The sequence below is a fragment of the Herpailurus yagouaroundi genome, unplaced genomic scaffold, assembly GCF_014898765.1.
Source record: "Herpailurus yagouaroundi ecotype Mexico unplaced genomic scaffold, PumYag 29, whole genome shotgun sequence".
Classification (NCBI taxonomy): Eukaryota; Metazoa; Chordata; class Mammalia; order Carnivora; family Felidae; genus Herpailurus; species Herpailurus yagouaroundi.
The window spans coordinates 87,899,699-87,920,235 of record NW_024412377.1 but is presented as its reverse complement, the minus strand read 5'-3'; the positions used below and the strand labels follow the sequence as shown (position 1 = coordinate 87,920,235).

General features: G+C 37.2%; 1 long non-coding RNA gene across 4 annotated transcripts in view; it reads right to left on the bottom strand.

The window, feature by feature from the left end:
• LOC121013317 (uncharacterized) overlaps positions 1-20,325 on the bottom strand; it is a 185,233-nt gene extending 164,908 nt beyond the window's left edge. For all 4 annotated transcript variants that reach the window (XR_005782636.1, XR_005782634.1, XR_005782638.1 and 1 more), the window contains exons 1-2: positions 20,226-20,325; positions 19,430-19,511 (exon numbers count right to left, since the gene is read on the bottom strand). This is a non-coding gene — a long non-coding RNA (uncharacterized LOC121013317). The remainder of the gene's footprint in view (positions 1-19,429; positions 19,512-20,225) is intronic.
• Positions 20,326-20,537: the final 212 nt, after the last annotated feature.

Here is a 20,537-nt window from a genome sequence, read left to right as displayed (position 1 = left end):
CCTTCCTTCCTTCCTTCCTTCCTTCCTTCCTTCCTTCCTTCCTTCCTACCTACCTACCTACCTACCTACCTACCTTTCTGTTTTAAGAAAGTTTTAGCTCCACATTTTATGCGCATTCCTCATGTAGGGACAAAATGGACCGGAATAAACAAATGTGCGAAAACTGTATTCAGAGTTGCTCTGTATAATTAATGAGTCATCATCTCCCTTAAGCAGAGAATCAGGATGTTATTAGATTTTGCTGACTGTGATTATTAGTTTGGAATCTCTTGCTTGCCATTCTGACTTGCCATTTTCTCATCCTTAAGATCTTAATCTTTACCAGTATTCATGTCATGAATGTTGAATACAAAGGCTCTGACCCTGACCTAAAAGACTTCAACCCCACTTTCCTCTAGACCTGTGAGCCTCTAAAGAGAAGTAAGAACATTCTTTTCCAAATGCTACTAACCTCGGTTGGCTGACTTACCGGACTAACTTATAATATTTAACTATTCAGTAATAATATGTCGGCAATAACAATTTTATTTTGTCAAACTGCCACACTGAGATTTATGTGGATGAAGTGAAATTTCACAGTGATAAAAACAAATAAGCCAAATTAGGTAAATTCTTTTATGAGTGAAGGAAACATAATCTGTCATTTCCAGTTTGTGAAACAAAGGTAGCTCAGAGAGCGCATCCAGTCATATCCTGTGTGTTATTCAGCATCCTTAGTCGCTTTTCAGGCCCTTTTGTTTTCTTATTTGTATTTTTTCTTTCTAAATTGTCGGAGTTATTTAGTACTTCCTCTCTCTATACACTTCACACACACTATTACATGGTTAATTAATAACATCATCTCACATATAGAGTATCTCTTGAATCGCTTGTCATTTGCTACAATGTCAAATGTGCAATATATTTAGTTAAAGCAAAAATACCACCACTGCATTGAATTTGTTCTATTTGGTGATATTACATTATAACTGCCCCAAATTTGTGTTTGTCTTTCTATCTTGAATACTAGTGTCTTACCCCATGCCTTCAGAAAATTCTGCTTGCCTGAACTACAGGATTTACAAAACTTTCTACTTTCCTGCCACAATTTTCTTTCTACACTGCTTTTTTGTGCCATTTTGATACTAGAGTTATCCATCTGAAAACCAGAAATAATTATGTAATTCCCTCCCGTAAAACCTTTACCAACTGTCTTTTGCATATGGATCCCCTCAGTTTGATCTAACTGCTTTTGGAATCTACCTCGAACTTGGATTTAGTAGATGTTCTTCTCTATAGTCTAAGTGATGCTCTTGTACTTTTAATAAGAAAAAAACACAGGTCCAAGGAGAATTCTGGTTTTACATCCAGCAGGAGCAGATGTATAGCACATTTAAATGTCAGTTGTGATGTTACTCTTCCAGAACAGTCTGTAAATAAAGACAGACTCAAAAACTCTAAAAACAAAGCATTTCAGCCCAGAAACCTCACATCTCAAAACATCTTATACAGAATGGTCCGACAGAAGTGTAAACTCTTAAATGGTTCAACAACCAAAGTAACTCCAGGCAATGGAGTCCTTTAGTGAATCCATGGTGAAAGTCAGGAGGTATAATCATCTTAAATGTCTGAGCAGTCACCTTCATTAAATTTATATTTACTCAGAGGAACAGGTGGTTGATGGAAGGTCCCTGGGTGATTAGAAAACTAAGAGTGAGTGTAAAATTATCTCTTGCCTTGTATTATTAGTCAACTTGTGTTGCTTTAATGAGCAACTCTGAAATCATAGTCACTTACAACAAAAGACATTTATTTTTTGCCTGCAGGTTTGTAGGTTAGCTCTGCTTTACTCCACATCTTCTCATCCTAGAATCCAAGCTGAAGACAGATATCTTAGATATGTTGTTCTCCTGGCAGAGGACAGAAGCAAGAGCCCAACCAAACCGTGCAGGCACATTTAAAGCTTAAGTGGAGAAGGTATAGGGTCAGATCCATTGGCAAAAAGCAAGTCACATGGCTGATTCTGACAATGAGGTAGGAAACTGTCTACCTAAGAAAGGCATGGTAACTGGGGGTGAATTATACCTGTAGAGAAGAAAGAGTGGATAACTGAGAACAATAATAAAATATAGCATAGATCTCAAATATACTATACCTACGATTCTTCCCTACTTCTCATTTGGAATTCCTCATTTCAAGAAAATATTGTGTATGATCAGCCTTGTCTTAGAGTACTGTGAATATTTGGTATCATATGGGCTCAGGTTATATAGGACATCAGATAATCAGCTATAATAGAATGAATTACAACTTTTAAGCACCAAGTAGTTATTTTTATAATTATTTCTGTATATATCTTGGGTTATTGGATCACAATCTGAACTTTTCAGACATGTATATACCATACATAAGGCATTTTCTTTTAGTACCACCTGGCAACTTCTCTCATGCATGCTTCTTCATTTTCTGATACTAAAGTGCCTTCACATATGGTTTTCCACCCCTTTTTCTCTGTGTGCATGGTTGCCGTTGGGTACAATGGGTGGACATAACACATAGTACCAACATACTGGATTTATATAATATTTTAGGAAGGTTCCCTGTACTTCCAGGTTAGGTGAATGTCATACTTTACACATATTTGTATGCAAGCATCCATAAAAAACATTCTTTAAAGATATTAATTTATCAATAATATTATGAACACAGATTTGAGACAATGCTATTATACCACATATAAAGTCTCAAAATAAGTACATGACTTTGAGATTTAGGGTGGATAACCAATTCAGAATTCCAAGAAACTAAAAATTCTGAAGAATTTAATAAGTCTTCATGAGTTTCTATCGGGTATTTGATTTTTGCTTGCAAGTTTAGCCATTTATAGATAAGAAATTAAACAGAAATTGGACTCTCTGAGCTTATAAAAGTATAGTCAAACATGAGACATATCTAAGAGTGAGTTAGAATAAGGACCTGCTGTGAGGTCATTGGAGAAAAAAAAAATAGGGATAATAGCTGAATACAGGGCTTGCAATGAATGATGAAAAATTCAACCTTTTCTTTACTCTAATTTGCAATTTTGTTCCCATGAGATTTCCCCCCATTTTTTTAGCCTCTTACCTTTGCTATGCTGACTCTCCCAGAAGTCATACAATAGTGATGACATGTACATGAAATATGAGTAAAACTGCTATTGTTACACTCACTTCCTATATCAGGATGGTGAAATTTGATGTTTATTTTTCCATTTATCATGAAGAATCTCAGGATGGAGTGTTTTTTAATCAATTTATGTAATTATCTAGTTTGTGGATTATTCCCCTGGTGCTTAATTTGCTAATTTCCTACAGACTGAATGAAATCTGTCTGTTGTGTTGTTAATTGGACAGCAATACAAAAAGAAGTAAATATTTTGTCTATCCATTTTGCTACAGGATAATTGCACTAATAAAATTTCATAATAAATCATTGATTGAAATTCTAGAATGAGATAATGGTCAAGTAGGAAGAGAAGGTTTTACTTTGTTGCATTTCTCTTTGCTAATTCTATGTGTGTCCTATAGCAATTTTGCTACTCTTTGTTGTTTGATCGATACATTTTTTAATATATGAAATTTATTGTCAAATTGGTTTCCATACAACACCCACTGCTCATCCCAAATGATGCCCTCTTCAATACCCATCACCCACCCTCTCCTCCCTCCCACCCCCCATCAACCCTCAGTTTGTTCTCAGTTTTTAAGAGTCTCTTATGCTTTGTCTCTCTCCCACTCTAACTCTTTTTTTTCCTTCCCCTCCCCCATGGGTTTCTGTTAATTTTTTTTTAAGGATGTATACTAATTTTAAAATCTGTAAGGCACCAAATCTTGCGCAAGTATTTAATATTTATTTGTGGTACTTTGGAAAGAGTGAGAAGCCTGGATTTTTGATCAAACATTAAAAAACTAAGTCAGTAAATATTAGTTAAATATTAAGTAATCAGAAAGGGAACCAGTTCAATATGGGGCCTACTGATTATGTGACAGAGAAAAAAGATACTGCACTTATAGCATCTTTTTACTGCCCTCTTTTCATTCTCTTCTGGGTAGGAAGTTGACTTATTTGATCAGTTAAGAGATCTGTGGGTGACAGGTAGAGAGGATGATGGGGAGATTAGGGGGAATGTTCAGTCTTCAGCCACCTATTAAGGAGAAGGTAATATCTGGAAGAAATACATTTGTACACACACACACACACACACACACACACACACACACACACACACGGGGTGAAGAAGTCAGAGAAGCTTGACAAAAGAGAGAAGAGAAAAGTGAATTTAAAATGCAGCAGGGGATGGGGCATATCAAAGGGATATAAGAGCCAACCTGAACTATCTCTCAATGGTCAAACCTGGAACAAATTGAGCAACAAAATAAATAGTATAATTTTATCGGCTTCCTACGGCTGTTGTAACAAATTACCAGAAACCGAGCGGCTTAAAACAACAGGAATTTACTTTACCAGTTCTGGAGTTTAGAAATCTGAAAAACAGGTGTTAACAGAGCAACGCTGTCTCTGAAGTCTCCAGGGGAGGATTTTCCCTAGCCTCTTTTCTGCTTCTAGCAGTTGCCAGCAATCCTTGGCATTATGGTTTATAAGGCGTACCATTCCAGTCTCTACCTCTGCCATGGTGTTTACTCCTGTAAGTTTGCCAAATTTCTCTCTTCTTATAAGGACACCACTGATACTGGATTTAGGGCCCACCCTAATACCTTAATTCAGTATGACCTCACTGTAACTTGATTAAATATGCAGAGACCCTATTGCCAAATAAAGTCACATTCACAGAATTGGATGGGCATGAAACTTGAGAGGTACTACTCAACCCAATACAGTGATAGAAAATTGTAACCTTAAGTATAAAACAGATATATATGAATATGTACTTGGTAAACAAAAAAATAAAAGAAAATAAGTGAATGGGGGAGAAGAGGCAAGTGTTACTTATAAAAGGCTTTCAAAAATACACGAAGATACTCCTCTCTAAGAGATGGACCTTATTTCCCCAAACCCCTCCACCACCATCACATCACATCACATCACATCACACCAACACACACACACACACACACACACACACACACACACACACACACACACCTTGAGTATGTGATAGATTTAGTAACTCATCCAAAAAATGCAGTATGTAAACAAAAACAATAGTAATTTACAGAGGAGAAATTTGGCAAACATGGCCTTAACAAAATGATCAGGTTAACATCCCAAGGATAAGTCATTTGATAACAAATACACCTTAGTATGATGTGATGAGGAAGGAAATTCATCCATGTATTATTCTCTAAAACCTATAACTCTAGACTAAACATGAGAAAAGTATGAGACAAGACCACATCAAAGGACATTCTAAAAAATACCTGACCAGTAATCCTCAAAACTGTTAAAACTTTAAAAACAAAGAAAGATAGAAAAGATTCCACAGATCAGAGAAAACTAAAGTAGACACGAGGACTCAATGCAAGATAGTATTCTGAAATCAATGAGGGGACAATGAAAAGAACATTAATATAAAAACTGGTGAAATTTAAAATAAGTCTTGAGTTTAGTTAAAAGTAATGTACCAGTGTGGAACTTATTAGTTTTCACAAACGGACCCTGGCAATGTAAGATGTTAACATCAGGTAAAACTGCCTGAGGAGTATAGGGGAACTCTACATTCTCTTTCAATACTGCTGAAATCTAAAATTATTCCAAAATGAAAACGTTAATGAGAAAAAGCACCTGGTATTATTTTCGAAAAGAAAAATATGAACAGTTGTTTGATGTAGGAGACCCTGGGTAAAGCACTGGACAAGGAGCTAAAGAAGATGTGCAGCGTTGGTGCAATATGTTGTGCCGTCATTGCCTTTGTAAAAGATGATGGACATGATTTTATCTTAAAAAGCATTTTCCTCAGATATGTGCTCTTTTTGATGTGATTCTATATTGAAATTTACCTTGAGGTAGGCGGCAAAAAGCTGTTTTATTTAGGTTATATATAAGATTTGAAAACAACCCTTAACTTTCATTGTGGAGTTGTAAGTGTTAAAGAAGTGGAAACCGTCTTGTAGAACAGTTTACAACAAACTTGTACCATATCAACAATTCTTAACACCACAGAAGTTGTATCTGCCCCTTTCTTTGATTAAGAATATTATGGCATTCTATCTTCCATTTTACATTCTAATCTCCGCCAATGAAGAATTCCTCCTGGCTTCTCTGTAGCTTTCTCCAGAATCCTATACAATACTTTACTTAATACAAATACACAAATATTAGCTGTTGGATTTGTGGCTAAGACTCTCAAAATTCTTTAAAAGTGGAGTCCCGATGAGGTCTTTATTTTAATATTGAACAAAATTTCTGTTTTTCGGTTATCTGATATCTTTGAGTAATCTTTAATTTTTCTCGTTCGTAGGCATCCCAAATATTGGGCTGTGTGAACTCTCTGAGATCAAATTATAGAGAAATCCAGTCAGCATTAATAGCCAACTTCTCATGAAAAAACGTGATTTAGAGCCAGGTATTTTTTATATACCATTGCCCTTAGATCTTGGATTAAGTTCCATTTGAAAAGATGAAAACTAAAAGCTTCCTTTCAATCTATTTTGCCTCACCTTGTTAAAATTCACCAACTGCTGAATTTAAACCTCTGTATGTAAACACACTTGTATGTGTGTTAGAGACACTTCTTAACTATTGAAATGAGTTTCTAGAATACAATATAGTGGGAATTTGGGAAGCAAGTTTGGCTTTTAGGAATATAAGAATCGTGAGAACCAATGTTATTAGTACTAGTAAAGAGAAAAGTTGAGTATCAGTATATTCATGGATGGAGTTTCAAAGTGCACTTTAATTATAACTCTAGTGCAAAGGCATTATTAGATGTATGCTTAATTGAAATGGATATTTGTATAGATAGAGTAGATAGAAAACATTTATAGAGTTGAATTTATGCACCATGTTTATAATGTTTTGAGACAAAAATACTTCTCTGCAAGAAAAAGATATATACTATAATGATATGTTTAATTTGCAAGATGTTTTGGACAGATCAGTAACAGAAATAATAATTACCTTTAGTCCATTTTAGTCTTAAGAAGGTTAAACTACTATCACAGTTTTGTCATGCACCATTCAAAATTATAGTGTAGAAAGCTATGATACATAATAGGAACATCTAACCAATCTTATACTTGCCTTTCACACTGACTGCTGATGGAACAAAGGATAATCATGGGAGGAAGGGGTAAAAGAATAATGAAGTTTCCCATGTATGAAGACCTCTGTGAAGGATAAGACAACCATTGACAGATCCTGGACAGAAGGATCTGATTTGGGAGACCATAAGAAGTAGATGGGTAGGAAAATATTACCATCAGGGAAATAAAGGGGTACTGAAGATTAAATAAAGACAAACAAACAAACAAACAAACAAAAACAGAATTAGAGAGCAAATTGTACTAAGGACCATTCCAAAGGAATCACTGTCTTGAGCAATCAGTTTAAAATAACATAAGGGGAGAGAGGGAAGATGGCGGCGTAGGAGGACGCTGGGCTCACCTCGCGTCCTGCTGATCACTTAGATTCCACCTACACCTGCCTAAATAACCCAGAAAACCGCCAGAGGATTAGCAGAACGGAGTCGCCGGAGCCAAGCACAGACGAGAGGCCCACGGAAGAGGGTAGGAAGGGCGGTGAGGCGGTGCGCACTCCACGGACTGGCGGGAGGGAGCCGGGGCAGAGGGGCGGCTCGCCGGCCAAGCAGAGCCCCCAAGTCTGGCTTGCAAAAAGCGGAGGGGCCTGACGGACTGTGTTCCGACAGCAAGCGCGACTTAGCGACTTAGCGTCTGGGAGGTCATAAGTTAACAGCTCTGCTCAGAAAGCGGGAAGGCTGGAGGACAAAGGGAAGGAGAGCTGCTGAGCCCCCTGACGACAGAGCTCAGTTTGGTGGGGAACAAAGGCGCTAGCCAGCGCCATCTCGCCCCCCCCCCCCATCCCCCAGCCAAAATCCCAAAGAGAACCAGTTCCTGCCAGGGAACATGCTCCTCCGCACAAACACCCAACTGTGCTTCTGCGGAGCCAAACCTCTGGCAGTGGATCTGACTCCCTCCTGCTGCCACAGGGCTCCTGCTGAAGTGGATCACCTAAGGAGAAGCAAGCTAAGCCTGCCCCTCCTGCCCCTGTGCACCTTGCCTACCCACCCCAGCTAAGACGCCAGATCCCCAGCATCACAAGCCTGGCAGTGTGCAAGTAGCCCAGACAGGCCACCCCACCCCACAGTGAATCCCACCCCTAGGAGAGGGGAAGAGAAGGCACACACCAGTCTGACTGTGGCCCCAGCGGTGGGCTGGGGGCAGACATCAGGTCTGACTGCGGCTCCGCCCACCAACTCCAGTTATACACCACAGCACAGGGGAAGTGCCCTGCAGGTCCTCACCACGCCAGGGACTATCCAAAATGACCAAGCGGAAGAATTCCCCTCAGAAGAATCTCCAGGAAATAACAACAGCTAATGAGCTGATCAAAAAGGATTTAAATAATGTAACAGAAAGTGAATTTAGAATAATAGCCATAAAATTAATCGCTGGGCTTGAAAACAGTATAGCTGAGGGGCAGAGAATCTCTTGCTACAGAGATCAAGGGACTAAGGAACAGTCACGAGGAGCTGAAAAACGCTTTAAACGAAATGAATAACAAAATGGAAACCAGCATGGCTCGGATTGAAGAGGCAGAGGAGAGAATAGGTGAACTAGAAGATAAAGTTATGGAAAAAGAGGAAGCTGAGAAAAAGAGAGATAAAAAAATCCAGGAGTATGAGGGGAAAATTAGAGAACTAAGTGATACACTAAAAAGAAATAATATACGCATAATTGGTATCCCAGAGGAGGAAGAGAGAGGGAAAGGTGCTGAAGGGGTACTTGAAGAAATAATAGCTGAGAACTTCCCTGAAGTGGGGAAGGAAAAAGGCATTGAAATCCAAGAGGCACATGGAACTCCCTTCAGACGTAACTTGAATCGATCTTCTGCATGACATATCATAGTGAAACTGGCAAAATACAAGGATAAAGAGAAAATTCTGAAAGCAGCAAGGGGTAAACATGCCCTCACATATAAAGGGAGACCTATAAGACTCGTGACTGATCTCTCTTTTGAAACTTGGCAGGCCAGAAAGAATTGGCACGAGATTTTCAGGGTGCTAGACAGAAAAAATATGCAGCCGAGAATCCTTTATCCAGCAAGTCTGTCATTTAGAATAGAAGGAGAGATAAAGGTCTTCCCAAACAAACAAAAACTGAAGGAATTTGTCACCACTAAACCAGCCCTACAAGAGATCCTAAGGGAGACCCTGTGAGACAAAGTACCAGAGACATCACGACAAGCATAAAACATACAGACATCACAATGACTCTAAACCCATATCTTTCTATAATAACACTGAATGTAAATTGATTAAATGCGCCAACCAAAAGACATAGGGTATCAGAATGGATAAAAAAACAAGACCCATCTATTTGCTGTCTACAAGAGACTCATTTTAGACCTGAGGACACCTTTAAATTGAGAGTGAGGGGATGGAGAACTATTTATCATGCTACTGGAAGCCAAAAGAAAGCTGGAGTAGCCATACTTCTATCAGACAAACTAGACTTTAAATTAAAGGCTGTAACAAGAGATGAAGAAGGACATTATATAATAGTGACAGGGTCTATCCATCAGGAAGAGCTAACAATTATAAATGTCTATGCGCCGAATACCGGAGCGCCCAAATATATAAAACAATTACTCATAAACACAAGCAACCTTATTGATAAGAATGTGGTAATTGCAGGGGACTTTAACACCCCACTTACAGAAATGGATAGATCATCTAGACACACGGTCAATAAAGAAACAAGGGCCCTGAATGAGACATTGGATCAGATGGACTTGACAGATCTATTTAGAACTCTGCATCCCAAAGCAACAGAATATACTTTCTTCTCGAGTGCACATGGAACATTCTCCAAGATAGATCATATACTGGGTCACAAAACAGCCCTTCATAAGTTTACAAGAATTGAAATCATACCATGCATACTTTCAGACCACAATGCTATGAAGCTTGAAATCAACCACAGAAAAAAGTCTGGAAAACCTCCAAAAGCATGGAGGTTAAAGAACACCCTACTAACGAATGAGTGGGTCAACCAGGCAATTCGAGAAGAAATTAAAAAATATATGGAAACAAACGAAAATGAAAATACAACCATCCAAACGCTTTGGGACGCAGCGAAGGCAGTCCTGAGAGGAAAATACATTGCAATCCAGGCCTATCTCAAGAAACAAGAAAAATCCCAAATACAAAATCTAACAGCACACCTAAAGGAAATAGAAGCAGAACAGCAAAGGCAGCCTAAACCCAGCAGAAGAAGAGAAATAATAAAGATCAGAGCAGAAATAAACAATATAGAATCTAAAAAAACTGTAGAGCAGATCAATGAAACCAAGAGTTGGTTTTTTGAAAAAATAAACAAAATTGACAAACCTCTAGCCAGGCTTCTCAAAAAGAAACGGGAGATGACCCAAATAGATAAAATCATGAATGAAAATGGAATGATTACAACCAATCCCTCAGAGATACAAACAATTATCAGGGAATACTATGAAAAATTATATGCCAACAAATTGGACAACCTGGAAGAAATGGACAAATTCCTGAACACCCACACTCTTCCAAAACTCAATCAGGAGGAAATAGAAAGCTTGGACAGACCCATAACCAGCGAAGAAATTGAATCGGTTATCAAAAATCTCCCAACAAATAAGAGTCCAGGACCAGATGGCTTCCCAGGGGAGTTCTACCAGACGTTTAAAGCAGAGATAATACCTATCCTTCTCAAGCTATTCCAAGAAATAGAAAGGGAAGGAAAACTTCCAGACTCATTCTATGCAGCCAGTATGACTTTGATTCCTAAACCAGACAGAGACCCAGTAAAAAAAGAGAACTACAGGCCAATATCCCTGATGAATATGGATGCAAAAATTCTCAATAAGATACTAGCAAATCGAATTCAACGGCATATAAAAAGAATTATTCACCATGATCAAGTGGGATTCATTCCTGGGATGCAGGGCTGGTTCAACATTCACAAATCGTGATACATCACATTAACAAAAAAAAAAGAGAAAAACCATATGATCCTGTCAATCGATGCAGAAAAGGCCTTTGACAAAATCCAGCACCCTTTCTTAATAAAAACCCTTGAGAAAGTCGGGATAGAAGGAACATACTTAAAGATCATAAAAGCCATTTATGAAAAGCCCACAGCTAACATCATCCTCAACGGGGAAAAACTGAGAGCTTTTTCCCTGAGATCAGGAACACGACAGGGATGCCCACTCTCACCACTGTTGTTTAACATAGTGCCGGAAGTTCTAGCATCAGCAGTCAGACAACAAAAGGAAATCAAAGGCATCCAAATTGGCAAAGATGAAGTCAAGCTTTCGCTTTTTGCAGATGACATGCTATTATACATGGAAAATCCGATAGACTCCACCAAAAGTCTGCTAGAACTGATACATGAATTCAGCAAAGTTGCAGGATATAAAATCAATGTACAGAAATCAGTTGCATTATTATACACTAACAATGAAGCAACAGAAAGACAAATAAAGAAACTGATCCCATTCACAATTGCACCAAGAAGCATCAAATACCTAGGAATAAATCTAACCAAAGATGTAAAGGATCTGTATGCTGAAAACTATAGAAAGCTTATGAAGGTAATTGAAGAAGATTTAAAGAAATGGAAAGACATTCCCTGCTCATGGATTGGAAGAATAAATATTGTCAAAATGTCAATACTACCCAAAGCTATCTACACATTCAATGCAATCCCAATCAAAATTGCACCAGCATGCTTCTCGAAACTAGAACAAGCAATCCTAAAATTCATATGGAACCACAAAAGGCCCCGAATAGCCAAAGTAATTTTGAAGAAGAAGACCAAAGCAGGAGGCATCACAATCCCAGACTTTAGCCTCTACTACAAAGCTGTCATCATCAAGACAGCATGGTATTGGCACAAAAACAGACACATAGACCAATGGAATAGAATAGAAACCCCAGAACTAGACCCACAAACGTATGGCCAACTCATCTTTGACAAAGCAGGAAAGAACATCCAATGGAAAAAAGACAGTCTCTTTAACAAATGGTGCTGGGAGAACTGGACAGCAACATGCAGAAGGTTGAAACTAGACCACTTTCTCACACCATTCACAAAAATAAACTCAAAATGGATAAAGGACCTGAATGTGAGACAGGAAACCATCAAAACCTTAGAGGAGAAAGCAGGAAAAGACCTCTCTGACCTCAGCCGTAGCAATCTCTTACTCGACACATCCCCAAAGGCAAGGGAATTAAAAGCAAAAGTGAATTACTGGGACCTTATGAAGATAAAAAGCTTCTGCACAGCAAAGGAAACAACCAACAAAACGAAAAGGCAACCAACGGAATGGGAAAAGATATTTGCAAATGACATATCGGACAAAGGGCTAGTATCCAAAATCTATAAAGAGCTCACCAAACTCCACACCCGAAAAGCAAATAACCCAGTGAAGAAATGGGCAGAAAACATGAATAGACACTTCTCTAAAGAAGACATCCGGATGGCCAACAGGCACATGAAAAGATGTTCAACGTCGCTCCTTATCAGGGAAATACAAATCAAAACCACACTCAGGTATCACCTCACGCCAGTCAGAGTGGCCAAAATGAACAAACCAGGAGACTATACATGCTGGAGAGGATGTGGAGAAACGGGAACCCTCTTGCACTGTTGGTGGGAATGCAAATTGGTGCAACCGCTCTGGAAAGCAGTGTGGAGGTTCCTCAGAAAATTAAAAATAGACCTACCCTATGACCCAGCAATAGCACTGCTAGGAATTTATCCAAGGGACACAGGAGTACTGATGCATAGGGGCACTTGTACCCCAATGTTCATAGCAGCACTCTCAACAATAGCCAAATTATGGAAAGAGCCTAAATGTCCATCAACTGATGAATGGATAAAGAAATTGTGGTTTATATACACAATGGACTACTACATGGCAATGAGAAAAAATGAAATATGGCCTTTTGTAGCAACGTGGATGGAACTGGAGAGTGTGATGCTAAGTGAAATAAGCCATACAGAGAAAGACAGATACCATATGGTTTCACTCTTATGTGGATCCTGAGAAACTTAACAGGAACCCATGGGGGAGGGGAAGGAAAAAAAAAAAGAGGTTAGAGTGGGAGAGAGCCAAAGCATATGAGACTGTTGAGAACGGAGAACAAACTAAGGGTTGATGGGGGGTGGGAGGGAGGAGAGGGTGGGTGATGGGTATTGAGGAGGGCACCTTTTGGGATGAGCACTGGGTGTTGTATGGAAACCAATTTGACAATAAATTTCATATATAAATAAAAAAAATAAAATAACATCAGTACAATTTTATTTAACCTTTTGTTAAAAGTCATTCCCTACCACATAACCATTTATTGCTGGTCCCATGGGTTATCTCCTCAGACAGACTTAATGGAATTTCTGTGTGAAGTATATGTATAACCCATAGACTAATTTCTAACACTAGATTTCAGTGAAAGTTAATGTTTGGTGCCCATCAATAATGTGTGTAGCGATTTTGAGAATACCCCATGTATTTGATTATTTCTGCTTCTCCTTTTTTACCATCATGTATCTCTCAAAATAACCAGTTCCAATGGGTATATTATGATAGTTTTCAAATCTTCACTGAGTCATTTGTCAGTAATCTTCTAGTTGTTAGGATAGTTCAAAAAGGTATATAATTTAGTTAATCTCCATTAATTACTGTAATTTCAGTTGACTTTAAGAAAATGTGATAATTGAAAATTATACTGTGATGGGAAAAATCATCAAGAAGATTGGCTGAAGACTGGCATAATAAATAAGGTTTTGTTTAAATAACTAAAAATGGCTTAAATATCATTTATTGCATTTTAGCAACAAAATGGTATATTCACTACCATCAGTTTGACTGATTTCCATATCATTGATTATTGATATTTTATAATTAACAATCAAAATTCCTTAAAATGTTATCTGTCTGAAGTGGAAAATAGAATCTTTATAAGGACAATTTTATTAATTTTGATATGGTCATATGTCTGATAAATTGATTCTTGAAAGGTCTTTTCAAATAAGAATAAGTGTTTGTTTGTAAATTAATAGAAATGTTTTTGAGTTTTGTTACAATTTCATTGAGATATAACTGACATACGGCACTGGATAAGTGTAAGCTATACAGCATAAATGACTACCACAATAAGTTTAGTTAACATCCATCATCTCATATAGGTATTTAAGAAAAGAAAAAGAAAAAAAGTGTTTCCTTATGATAATTAGCTCCTAGAATTTACTCTGTTAACAGTTTGCAATATACCATACAGCAGTGTTAACTATAGTCATCATATTCCACATAACATCCCTAGTACATATGTATCTTAAAACTGGAAGTTTGTACCTTTTACCACCTTTATCCAATTCCCCCTTCTATCCTCCAGCCTCTGGTAACCACAAATCTGATCTTTTTTCTTTGAGGCTGTTCTGTTTTGTTTTGTTTTTAAATTCCACATACTCTGTGAGATTATGTAGTATTGGTCTCTACCTTATTTCATTGAGCATAATTTCCTTAAGGTCCATCCACATTATTGTAAATGGCTGAATAACAATCCATTGTATATGTGTACCACAACTTCTTTATCCGTTTATCCATCAATGGACCCATACGTTGTGAAATTCTTAAAGGTATTTAAAACAGTGAGTTCTCCTAGATATAATTATTAACTTAACCAAACTATTTTTCCAAAAAAATTAAAGGTAAACTTAATCTTCTAGTTCAAAATGATCTACTGAATTCAAACTTGTCTGTATTTTCTTTCTCTCAAAGTCTCTCTGGATAGAAATGATAAATTAAAAGGAATGGGCAATAAATGTGTATCATCAGTGAATAAAAATTTTATAAACATTTTGGGAAGACAGCAACAAATTAAATATGACTGGTAGAAAAATGAAAGATAAAATTTATCAAAAGTGACAAAAGACCCCCAAAGTGAATCAACAAAAACAGGGGTCAGAGATAGGCCAAGGGTCAAGCCTAGGTCATTATTTAGTAATGTACTTTCCAAACAACCTGGAAAGTTGAACTCTTCCCCCTATACAGGTGTAAATAGAGCTATGGTTTGATAGCAAAGGTCTTCAGCAAAAGCCCAAGAGCTGTTCTACAAATCAAGTGGGCATGTGGGTAATGTCCCAAAGAAAGTTATCTTGTGAAGATGCTGCTGTATGAGAGAAAAGTCAAGTAGACCTCAACACTCCTCTAGACTGCCACACAGTACAGAAAACAATAGGTTTCAAGTGCCAGTCAGAAAGCACTCCCTCTTTGTAGCAGAGTATACTAGGCCTAGAGGAGCTTCCTGTTCTGTAACCTGCTTTTTTCCCAGGGGTACTTCAAAGAGACTGCCTGTCAAAACATTCCCCTGACTTCCCCTACTTATGCGGAACCTTCAGTCAGCCTTCTCACTGAGGTGAGAGGCCTCATGGGGAAAGAGTCCTGAATGAGAGCAAACAGAATATGTACCAGTTACTTTTACTATTAAATATAGTCCATCATTTGTAAGTGTGACTACACATCCAAAAATCTTGAAAAGGTGAAGGAAAACCAACCATATAAAAGAGAAACATGAACAAACCGATCCATTTGTCCTTAAGACTATGGAAAGTGGTAGAAGACTTTTCAGTAGGGGAGAGAGTTGATATTATTTGAATTTTTGGATGATTATATTCAGTGCAGTATGGGAAACTAATGCTGTAAGGGGAGCTAAACTATAAGAAACCACTTAGGAAACTGTTTCAATGATTCAGGGGATAAATGATGGTGACTGGAGAGGATGTGGTAAAGGAACTCAGGAATATAACTGAAGTTTAAGAGATAGACTTGGCGTGGATTAGAGGTAAGGGAGAGTCAGGAGTCAAGCTGACACCCACATTTCTGACTTACCCTTTCACCTTCATTATTCTTACTTTAGAGGTTAGTAGATACTCTTCTCTGACTCCCTGGGCAAAGTTATTTATCAAGGGACATAATGGAGCCCACCTGGTCCAATTTGCTTTCTGCCGAAGCTGTGAACAATGTACTGATTCATAGGTGGCCTAAGTCTGCTAAATTCCCAAGAATCTGGTTTGGGCACTCAAGACACTTTATTGTTCAATAAATCAGACTATGTTAAGTGTGTGGATATTTTATAGAATTACCAGAGCCCTCCACAGATAAAGAGGATAAGAATAATTTTAAAGTACAATATTAACATAAATCCAGAAAAAAAAACCTGACTTTGTGATAGCATAATACTGAGAATGTTTAAGATTGTTAATTATATATACATATGCTTATATGTATTTATAAATGTATGCATCAATATATATAATATTGATAATAAACATATATTATAAAGATATATTTAAAACCTGTTCCTAATTGGTTTTATATTTTATATTTGGTATATGGTATGGTGTTTTCGAGTCTGGAAAGAATAAGGTCCATTATAAAATACTTTGGATTATTAGTATTGATAGGTTGCAATTATTTCCGATTTTAATCAAATGGAACTACCAATTAGGCATATACTATGATACAAGCCATAGTCCTGTCTGTGCAATGGCAGGCTATGGAAATGAGTCATACAGTGTTTGGTTTTGCCCTAGATCATCTTTTTGGGTAACGTAGGAATGTCTGGCTGACTATACTGCATTTTCACTTATATTTTCTAATGCTTCATGCACTGTGGGTATAAATGGACCTCAGTGACAATAATATAGGAAGCTTTACTCTTTCTTGTCTCCATTTCAATCTGTTAAACACAGGACCCAATCCTCTGAAATATTTCCTCAATTACATCTTTAAGTTACCAAAGGCTGTTTCTTGGATTCCAAAATAAAATCATGCACTCTAATAAATGCTTTGTATGATATAAAATTAAAACTCTATTTTTAATTTTAGTTCAGTTTTAGTTTAATTTTAGTTTAGTTTAATTTTAGTTTATCACATATGTTCAAATATCTTCGAATCTGTACCTAGAATAAAACTTGGTACCCCACGAATAAAAGAAAAAGGCACAGACCATAAAAGGGAGATAAAACTACGTTGTCTCGAGTGTTAAAGGATCCTTGGAAGTATAATGAGTTTCCTGGCATTCTAAAAGTCAGGAAATAAGCATTTGTATATAGGTATTCCAACAATTACCTTATAAAATCTGAAACTGCAGTTAATTTCAGTTTCAAGAAAATAGTGACATTTTAATTTCCCTAAATAATGAACTTCGTTTCTATGCTAAATTAGTTCTAATATAGAGGAAGAGAAAAAATATTTTAAGGTTGCATTTTGTTCCATCTTACAGTACTTAATTAAAGGAGTTAAACTTACATAATGCTCCTAAATTTGTCTAAGCATGCTTGCATCTAATAGTCCACTGTGTCTCCACCACCTTTTAAGGGACAGCTAGAATCACAATCTCATTCGACCCTTGAAAGAACAGAGACTCAAAGAGATGAAGTGATTTTTCTAAGAACACAGGGTTAGTCATCGCTGGTACCATGGCTTGCAAGCCAGGCTTATGACTTATAAATTACGATTTCACTTAGAAATTAGCGAAAATGAGTATTTGAATTACAAATAAAGAATACAAAAGGCCACACAAATAGTGTGATTTGAGGGACTTCGATATTTTCTCAACAGCCTTCCATGGAGCCTGAATGCCTCAGAGTTCCAGTTAAGTCACTATCCCCAGAAAGTCCCTGGTCGAATGCAAATACCCAATGTTTCTGATTTACCTCAAATCAATGCACACAATACCTTCTTTCCTGTCACACTTTTCCCACACACTAGTCCCTTGCAGCTGCTGAAATGGGAACCACAATGTAGATGAATGGGACTTTTCAAAGATTCTATGGTGCAAGAAGTTGAAAAAGGTCCCCAAATCATGAGCATTGTAGACTAAAAGGTCCAGAGGCAAAAGTCTGGGCTGGTATGATTTGCCCATGTGTCAGCTAAAAAAATAAGTCCTTACATATCATCTGAACATTTTTCACTGTAGTTTCCCTGTTATATTAAGTTTCTATAAATACATGATTTATTTCGGTAACAACTATTCTAACCACTCAACCTTTGGGAGTTTAAGGGATTAAAAGTCATTCACGCTTTCATGAAAGAGTGGGAATTAGTACTCTCAGATTGTTTTCTACCAATGAAGGTGAGATCACCTATTCTAGGAGACTCACATTTCTGACCAGGAGAAGGGGCAGCCAGGAGGGGAGCAGGGGTATTTAATATAAGTTCAAGATTTTGTTTTTTGTTTTCTGTGAATTTGGAAACACAGCAACCATTTATGACATTGTTTCTATAGATAATTCTCTGAACAAGATAAATCTCTTGACAGAATAGATGTTTGCTTATACAGAATGTGCAATTTAGTTTATCACACATTTGTGCAATATATGTGCAATATATTGATATCATTACATTATAGTCCGCTGCACTCAGAACTCTAATCTAGAGAATTGTAGCAATAGATGAGAATGAGCAAAATATATATAGATAGGACACTTTCTAAAATTCCTACATTCTTAGGGGCACTAAGTTGTGGGCTTCAAGGGGCTTTGGAGTAGGAATACAATCCAGGAAAATATACTTGAATATATACTAGAATAAAAAAAAGAGAGAGATGCAGAAGATAATAAAACACAAATTTACTCTTTCCCACCACTTAACATAGGGCCAGCCTCGACAAAGAATTTCCATGACAAAACAGATGTAAGAGATCTCAGGCACTATTCCTAGTCTCCATTTTCAATTTTAATTTTATAAAGAAATTCAGGACACATGTTCAAATGAAAGAGCCTTCTTTATTTCAAGGCAACATGTGAACAAAGTGAGAAGCCTCACAAACATCATCACACTATCAAAGAGCAGAACACAACTTTGCCTGTTTCATTTTGAGATTCTGTGTATGTTGAGACTAGAACAAACCTCAGTTTGTTCAACCATCACAGGAAAAGAACGCATTAAAGGACTCCCCTGCATCTTTTACATGAAATGCTATGTCTCGTGTTTAGTCAATTCTTGATTATCCATAGTGACTTTAAATCTCAGTCTGTCTAACTTTTTCCTGTCACCAGCATACACGCACTAAGTTACTTATCTTGGTAGTTCTGCATTTAATTCTACCTTTAACTATGACCGAATATTTTTAAAATAAGATAAATTTTGTTTAACAAAGTACTTATTTTAGAGATAACTACATGAATTATACCTCTGGTAGCGTTGTTTATGTATATACACACATACTCACCTCAGTTTCCTGTATTTAAGCAAGATGGTTGGAAAACTTTTTTTAATTTTTGAGGATCATGGCTGCGATATATCCGATTATCCTGTGAAGAGCAGATAAAAGAATAAGACTATTATTTTAAGTGTCTTATTTTTAATCCTAAGTCAAATTTCAACCGGATATACATCACTTGGCTACTTCCAAAGGTGACTATGTAATATAATTTGTGGGAAGATGTATGGTATCTATAAAATCGAGGAATCTCGAGGACAACGTTTCTCATAATATTCAATGCGTGATAAATGCATTTTCTTACAAGAATGATTCTTAGCTTCTCAACTGCTTGGTTTGAGAGCCTAGGTGTCCACAATGACAACTGACACTAGCAACACAAGGTCAGAGATTCTCTCTCCACTCTGCCTGTTTCATTTAAAAATTGTTGTATTACATTTCTTGTAATAAAAGCCTTTCTAAGGATTCTGTATCACTCTTTTGCAAGGCACATTCACATCCTTCAATGAAAGTTGCTATTATCAGAGCAATGTGCTCTTACTATTTATTTATTACAACAACCCTCATGACTGCTTACCATGCAAGCACTAGAAATATCTAACTCATTACCACTACATAAAATAGCATGGGGTATTTACAGAACGAAAGAGATCAGAGCATGACAAATTCTAAAGCTGCTCGTGTCCCTGTTTCTAAAGAAAAGAAATGCTTTTCACCAAGCACTGGTAACCTAAACTATGGAAGAGCATATATTAGACTTTTAGGGAAAGTACTGCCCAGACAAAATCTTGGTGGAAATACCTACTTGCTATTCCCCTCCTTTTCTTTTTTTCAGTATGGTCTGAATACCCTCGGATGTTCTCAGGCCAGCTGATGAAAGAAAACTGACCCAGATGGAGTCCGAAACTGAAAATGCCTATTGACTTATTCAGCTGGAAGTTGATCCCGGTTGCTATTTAAATCTACTGCTTTAAGTGTCAGCAGACATACTGCATTCCTTACAATAGTTCAGAGGGCAGACATTTGGGTCAAAATATTCTTACTCATTCGGTACCTAATGTAGGCTTTACAATGTTTACAAACAGCTGTTACAATAACCCAAAGATCCAAAGAAAAA